This window comes from Chrysochloris asiatica, unplaced genomic scaffold (genome assembly GCF_000296735.1).
Source record: "Chrysochloris asiatica unplaced genomic scaffold, ChrAsi1.0 scaffold00032, whole genome shotgun sequence".
Classification (NCBI taxonomy): domain Eukaryota; kingdom Metazoa; phylum Chordata; class Mammalia; order Afrosoricida; family Chrysochloridae; genus Chrysochloris; species Chrysochloris asiatica.
This window is the reverse complement of record NW_006408550.1, coordinates 5,533,047-5,539,617: the sequence shown is the minus strand read 5'-3', so window position 1 is coordinate 5,539,617 and position 6,571 is coordinate 5,533,047. Positions and strand designations below refer to the sequence as shown.

At 38.7% G+C, this 6,571-nt stretch overlaps 1 protein-coding gene across 1 annotated transcript in view; it reads left to right on the top strand.

Moving 5' to 3' along the window:
• LOC102812110 (mitochondrial inner membrane protease subunit 2-like) overlaps positions 1-6,571 on the top strand; it is a 1,190,436-nt gene that overhangs the window by 345,945 nt on the left and 837,920 nt on the right. The gene's annotated exons all lie outside the window — the stretch shown is intronic.

The window sequence follows — 6,571 nt, the reverse complement described above, 5'->3', positions numbered from 1 at the left end:
GTAGTGAGGTTGGCCCAGGATTGGACATTGTTTCGTTCTGCTGTGCATGGGGTCGCTATGAGTCGGTTCTGACTCGATGGCACCTGACAACAACATCAACATTTACATAGTGATATTTCTTTTCACCTTTAGTGTGAATACTTTGGTGCACATGTAACTGGAAATATATATATATTTACCACTCTGATGCTGAGTATGGAGAATCTTGACTGTACTTAACTATGTCTGTGAATATTGCTCCCAGTCACCCTATCCTGAACCATATTAGTTATCTACAGTCTGTGTGTTCTACATTTTAAATATGCCAACTCTTCTTATTAAATTCACCTGTGACCTACATGGTTCTAAACCCAATGAACAAATCTTTATTCTCATTTTCTTAACTGTCAATCAAGATGGCAGAGTGATCAGTCGCTCTTGCTTGTAGTACAGTCTGTTCTTCACTTAGCTTCTAGTGAAGACTTGATATCCTGGTTTTCCTTGTAGTTTGTCAGTCTCTCCTTTGCAGTGTATTTTATGTGTTCCCCTTCCTCTGTCTGATCTCCAGTTACTGTAATGTCTCAGCAGTCAGTTCTTGAACCTCTTTTTAGCCAAAACTAACTCTCTTGGTGGTCATCCAAACTCCTTGTTTCAAATCTCATATCTATGCTGATTATTCCTAATTTTATAAGTCTGTCTCAAACTGAACTACAGACTTGTATATGCAATTGTTTGTCATCTGTGTTTATAAGCTGCTCTTCTATCATCCTTGTTTCCTTGTTTTATTTCCCATGTATTCAAGCCAAAAACCTTACGGTTATCTTTGACTCCTCTCTATTTCTCATGTTCTACATTCAACCTGTCAGCCAATCTGGTTGGTTCCACTCCAAAATCTGTCCATGCAGGTGCTTTTCACTATATCTGTCTCTCCTAGCCATCTCCATCTCTCACCTACATGTTTTAAAACAACCTCGTAACTGGCCTCCCGGCTTCTGCCCTAGGCCCCTGGTCTTTTCTCAAAATATTTTGAGTCATGATTAGATGAGTTTTTACAGCACATCTTTAATGACTTTTCCCAATTTAAAGTAAAAGTCAAAGGCTTTGCAATCGCTTATAAGGCATATTCTTTTCCTCATTAAGCCAATATTTTAAATGGGACATATGTACCACTAGATAGAAGATTTACAAACATGAATGAACAAAATGACAGGTAACTATTGATTGATTAAAGGCCTTCCTTTTGCTTTGTTGATATCTTTTTTATCTACCCTTGGCCTTGTTGTTTTTTAATCAGTTCATCTTTTTGTTGTTTCTTCTCAAGCTTTAAAATGGTGCTTCTTTGAGATCACCCCACAGTTTGAAAACTAATGTGGTAGCTGATGTTTTATTTCTCCAAGCATCTACATAATTCAAATTTGTGTTAGAAAAGAAGAACTCTTTGTTACTATTTTATTGATGTTAAAATACTTTTTTTTATTAGCCCTCAGACAAAGTTGGGGACTAGTGCTAAGAATACATACCTTCCTTAATGTTTTATTTAATCAAATGTCCTTTGGAATGGGTACTGTAAAGAAATATTGGTGATGTATTTTATACCGCATATAATCTTCCATTGTGTTTTTAAGCAAATAGGCTAGTTGAAATAAGCTCATAATGAGTTTTTAATTTATAGAGAAATGAATCAGCAGGGCAAAGAAATGTGTAAAGTCATTGCAGAATTTGTCTTGTATAATAATTGAAGAATCACTTGAGTAAAATCCCCAATGAACTAGCTTTTGTTGGACGAAAGAAGGCAATTATATTAAAAATTAATACTTCAGTGTAATTTCAAACCAATGTGGCCTGAATTATTATGTGCCAAATTAGGTTGCTGTAAACAATAACAAAATGGGTGACTGTGCAAATGAAGGCACTGGGTTATTTAAACTCGCAGTCACATGTGTAATGAGATGCAGTGAAAGCAGAAAATGTTTAATTTAGTAACCAGTGACCTGAATCACTCTGGCCTATGGCTTTTGGACTGATTTTCTGTAAAAGCAAAATAACTGAATAACCACTCCTATTCATAGATAATACGGACTATTTCGTATCATTCTTTTTCAGCAGAGAAATGACAGCTTTCCTTTGAGTTCTAAGTAAAACACACTGCCAAACAAATTTAATCCTTGCTGAATTTTTTTTTTTTTTTTCCCTTAGAGAATCTGAGAATCTTTCATCTTTTTTTGATTCTGGCTAGATTGTAGTAAGATCATTATTTAATAAATACCTTTAAAGGAGAAAAACAAAACAACTTATGTTTTGGTATTCATCTGGAATATACTGCTGTGAATCTGGTTTAAGGATATCCAATGGCACCATGGGTTAAGCATTGGGCTGCCAACCTAAATGTCAGCACTTTGAACCCACAAGTTGATCTGTGGGATAAATATATGTCAGCCTGCGTTTGTAAAGATTTACAGCCTCAGAAACCCTCCCTGTACAGTGGGATTCACCAGATGGCAGTGAGCAGAGGGAGTTTGCCTTTCTAAAATGTAAGTCGTTTAAGAATATACAAATGACAGACAGATTCAACTCATTGGTAGAAAGCTCTCTCGAGTCGATAATCTATGCAGGTAGATTCCTGTTCAGTACCTGAAACTGCTTGTCATTATTTTTTCTTCCTTTCCATCACAGTTCAGTATTGTGAAAAACTTCCTTCTTTGAGAAATGGAATTCATAGTCTATGATAATTTAATGTGGTCATTGAGGGCAGAAGATTGAGTTATTGAAGAGCCATTCTGAACCACTTCAGGCAGTTATCTATGTCTGCATTCTGAAAACAATTTTATTTGGTTGTGAGGTCCTTTACATTCTACATAGCGGGCTTTTCTATGAACAATAGACACTAGCCAACATCTGTGGTCAAAAAGAGAACTTGCAAGTATTTTATAAAAATGAAACAGTTTATTTGTGAATATGAAGTATCAGTTTACTTTGCTTATTCTCCTTCGATGGGATGTTTCCTTGATATATGCTATTATTAATTCGTGCTGGTTTCCAAACTGAATTAGGAAAAGAAAATAATGTGTATCATCTTATTTGGTGAACCAAACTCTGTCCCTAGCGTCACATTTTTAGCCACGTTAGTGCTGGGAATGTGATTGCATTTCTTTTCTATAATTGAATTCTGCTCAGTTATGAAAGTGGTCTCTGTAAAAATTCCAAATAGATTGAAACATTTAAAATTCAAAACCTAATATACACAAGAGTTACAGAGGAGGAGCTTTTAATCTGTTTGGATTAAAAACAAAACCAATTTTTTAAATTTATATATGCCATTTTGTAGGTTCTATGCCTTTAATAAGTAAATGTTCATGGGTTAAAAAATTATGAGAGGAGAGAACAAACAAGATGGTGGATTGGGTAGATGTGTAGTCAGGAGCTACTTCAGCAAAAACACAGAATACCAGACCAAGCAGGTTCAGGGGATGGTCCCAGAACTCTGGACCACATATAAAAGAATATTTAGAAAGTGGAAGGCTTATGTTGTTGTTGTTGTTGTTAAGTACTGTGGAGTCGGTTCCAACTCATAGTGACCCTGGATTCTAAGTACAGGGTTTCTAAGGCTGTAAATCTTTATGGGAGTAGAACACCTCATCTTTCTCCTGCAGAACTGCTGGTAGTTTCGAACTGATAACCTTGAGGTTGGCAGCTGGACTTGTAACCACCATGCTGCCAGAGCTCCTTTGGAAGGCTTATGGGGAATTTGTAGCAGAAGCAAGAAATCCATTGCTTTCTAATCCAAAGTGCTCAGCTGCTCCCAGAGCCACCATCTTGGGTAAGACCGAACGGGAGATGGATCAGAGCAGCCACCGATGCCTGACAGAACTGTGGAGATAAAGGTGTGGACATTCTCCATTTTTGTATCTATTCAGTAGTCTCTTGCTATATGCGCACCTCCATTCTGGTGACTAGAGGGGGTACCTGAGCGAGCGGACACTGCATCTCCATCCCCAGAGTGTTCTATTACGCATGCACACAGATCGCCTTGAAATTTACAGTGATATTTCCACTTAAAACCAAACAGCAGTGCAAAATGGCCACAGTTGGCCCCAAACTGTTTATCACTAGGAAGAAGGCCTGAATGGGGCTTGTGGAGTGGACAGACAGACTAAAAAAAGAAACAGGTGGAAAATTAAACTCTGAGTTACGTCAATGAACAACAATGGCATCTTGAAATTTCTCAGGAAGAAGAGTGAAAAGGGAAGCCCATCTCCTGATCACATCTACCTGGAGTCAATTAGAAAGCATAAAAAAAACACTAAAGCACACACCCATCTAAGTATTAAAGCCACAGATAACTACTGAATATGTCCCAAAAAACAGAAACAGATGACCATATCAGCACATGTCCAGAAATGAGATAAAGTGACTGAGAAAAATGATCTGAAGTTAGACTTACACTCCATATTGGAAGGAGGGCAGGCTTTGGAAATACCTGAGAAGGAATTCAGAAAAATGATTATAAAATGTATCAAAACACTGTAAAATGGAGTTGAGAAAAATAAGGAAGAGGTCAGGAAAGCACTACAGGAACAATCAAATAAGATAGATACAGCATTGGAAACAATTCAAAACCTACTAGAAAGAGGTCCAAATGATTAATAATTAGAATATCAGAAATAGACAATACACTGAAAGGTCAAAGGAGTAGAATTGAAGAGATGGAAGCCAGAACTAGTGAGCTGGAAGATAAATCTCTCAATACTACTAAGACAGAAGAACAAGTAAATGGAGGGAAACGTTAATGGAATATAAGGCAACCACAATGGTGGGGATGGGGTAGGGAGTTTAGGGGGAGGTGGAGGGAGGTGACAGTAGAGCACAGGGTAAGGGCAGACATATCATAGTTTGGCTGTTGGGTAGGGCAATACAAGAAGGGGGAGGAGGTGGAAGAACAAGGTAGATAGGGAAACACTGACAGGGTTTCATGAGCAGAGGTAAATAGTGATGCATGCTCAACCTTGTAACAACAGGGCTCTGTGATACAGGAATCTAGGCATAGTTTGAAGAGGGGGAAATAATACCAAAATGCTTGAGTGTGTTATGAATATTGGTTTCCCTTGCCTACTATTATAAAATAGACACTTGAATAAGATAGAAAGGAATATTGGGAAACATGGTTACAGAAAACTTGTAAGCCCATCTTCAACCTATAACGGATTGGAATACCTAAAAGGGCTTCTAGGACTTGCCCGATGAAATAGGCCTCTTGCATTGCCTTTCAGAGTATAGGACTTTAGGTAGAATCCTGAGTCCCATTCAGAACCTTATGAGGTGAGGCATTCCCTCTAGCAAGGACAAGCAGACCAGCCTGGAAAAGCCAATGCGACAGAAGATACATCTTCAAAGAAACTCATCAGGTAAAACACAAAACAAAAATGTCAACATGACTGGCTACTACAAGAATGAGCAAGCTGTTCGCCAGGAAGCCATCAAGGCAAGCAATCAAGTTCCTTCTTGACAGTCCCCCTTTTAAGCCGGAAACGCAAAGGGAATATATGAGCAGGCATGTAAGCTTGCTGGCGACCACATTGGTCTACTGGTGAGTGGAAGAGGGAGAAAGGCAGCAATGAAGAAATGGGCTGAGTTCAACCATGTTCCATTAACTCCCATTGACTTGGAGATGGGAGAGAGAAGAGGAAGGGCTGGTTGCTCCAAAGTGTGGTGAGACCTGGGGACATCTGAGCCCATGGACAAGGAAATAGCCACAGAGGGTTAGAGCTCAGATCGATATATCTAGCTGATATGAAGTGTGGGGAGATGCACAAGAACACCCAAACTTGCAGATAGTACCCATTTGATCTAGCCTCGATGGCTTGATAATCAGAATTTGTCTAGAGGAAGATTTTAAAAAACAAAAAAACAATTTTTGATAAAGGAAACAAGGGTAAATTGCTACGATTTGATGAACCTGACCTATACTCATGGAGGTAGTAACTCTAAATACCAACAGAGAGGGAAGGGGTCTTCACATCGAGTATCAATGCTATTCTCTCTGTACACAGGGTAGATAGGGACAGGCAACCTAGACATTGGCTACCTAAAATGAGGGGGCGATAAAGGTACCAAGTGACTGGCTTTCAAGATTTCAAGGGGGAGCTTAGTTTAATAGAGTGTGTGGAAAGAAAGAGTCCCTGCTGAATAGTTTTCATCTTGTTTAAATGGGTCTGGCGAAAAGAGATGGATATAAGATTCTTATGATTCAATAGTGAGTAGATGTCATGACTAATTGCGACTGTCACAATTTTAAAGGTAGAAGTTTTGTAACAAAAACAGGGGAGTGGTTAATCTTACAGTCCAGAAACAAAGAACTCTATGACCATCAAGGGAGAAGAGCATGAGCAGAATCCAGGACCTTATCCAGAGAAGGAGTGGCACCAGAGATGGGGACATGGAGAGAGGGAACAGCTGAGGACTCTATAGTTATTGGAAAAGAGGGACTAAGAGCTGGCGGCCAGGGGGCAGACTTGCAGAATGAGCTTTTTGGTGGTGTAAATTATTATATATGCCTGATTGTTTTTTTTTTTTTCAATAAACATTGTCATGCCTA